The following is a 1,375-nucleotide window of genomic DNA, read 5'->3' on the forward strand; positions in this document are numbered from 1 at the left end:
GTAGCCATCCACAGGTGGACAGAGTCCAGATGTTTCCCTAAACAAAGGCACATTGGTTTAACTTTCAGGCAGAGGGGAGTGTTCCCTGAGGCAGGCCATTATGTATAGGCAGTATCCTTCTAAGTAAACAAAAGCAACAGGAAGCAAAGGTTAAAGTAAAAGAAACAGATCCAACATGGATTCAGATTTGGTTCTTCCTTGTAACATTAGGACTGCAGCCCAGGAAACACAGATCCAAGAAGAAATTGAGTTGTGTTCTACAAGACTACAAAATGTGGGAAGGTTTAGAAAGGCAGGAAAGGAAAAAACAAACAAACAAACAGAAAGCAATGTAAGTTGTCAGTAATTAAGATATGAGCTGGCAAGAAATGAGGGAGCTTGTTAAGCAAGGAGTGGTTGGGGTTCAAAATGATTGCATAGTTGCAAAAAAGAGGACTTTGAAACTGCAAGGTCACAGCTAGCAGCTGCTAGCAGATACTGTTTTGAAAACAGCTGGTGGTGTCCTTGAGTTTGATACAGTTGAGAAAGTCCTCAGTGGTTCTGACACTTGTCCAAGGCCACATCCACAATAGCCACCAGCTCCATTTTGAATGCCTAACCATAGTTACTTAATTTTGATTCTTAAAATGAACTTAAATATGTCATCATTTCCCCTTTTGATTAGAAAAAAACCTTTTCTTTGAAAAGCATTTATGATCAACTTTTGGTCTTATTATGTCCTTTTTGTTACCCGAGTGACTTATAATCCACTCCCGATGCATCAAGACCCTTGGAGATAGGGTGGATTTGCCCAGAAAATCTGTATTGGGTGGAGGAAAAAGAAGAGTAGGTTACAAGCTTGGGTCACATTTGAGCAACAGAGGGGCCTCAAGAATGTGGTCTCAGGTAGGTCATGTCTTGGTTAAGATCAGAGTTAGCTGAGCCCTCAGTGATCCTGCAGTGGCATGTCATGAGGCAAAGGCTTGGTGAAGAGTTCCCCATCTCTGGTTCACCATTGTCCTAGTAGACCCAATACTTAAACAACTTAAAAATCACAACATAGGGCTTCCCTGTTGGCGCAGTGGTTGAGAATCTGCCTGCCAATGCAGGGGACATGGGTTCGAGCCCTGGTCTGGGAAGATCCCACATGCCGCGGAGCAACTAGGCCCGTGAGCCACAGCTACTGAGCCTGCACGTCTGGAGCCTGTGCTCCACAACAAGAGAGGCCGTGATAGTGAGGGGCCTGCGCACCGCGATGAAGAGTGGCCCCCGCTTGCCGCAACTAGAAAAAGCCCTCGCACAGAAACGAAGACCCAACACAGACAAAAATTAATTAATTAATTAATTTTAAAAAAATCACAACACGATTGATTTGAATAATAAACAAATATTTAAG

This window comes from Eubalaena glacialis, unplaced genomic scaffold (assembly GCF_028564815.1).
Source record: "Eubalaena glacialis isolate mEubGla1 unplaced genomic scaffold, mEubGla1.1.hap2.+ XY scaffold_571, whole genome shotgun sequence".
In the NCBI taxonomy this organism is placed as follows: domain Eukaryota; kingdom Metazoa; phylum Chordata; class Mammalia; order Artiodactyla; family Balaenidae; genus Eubalaena; species Eubalaena glacialis.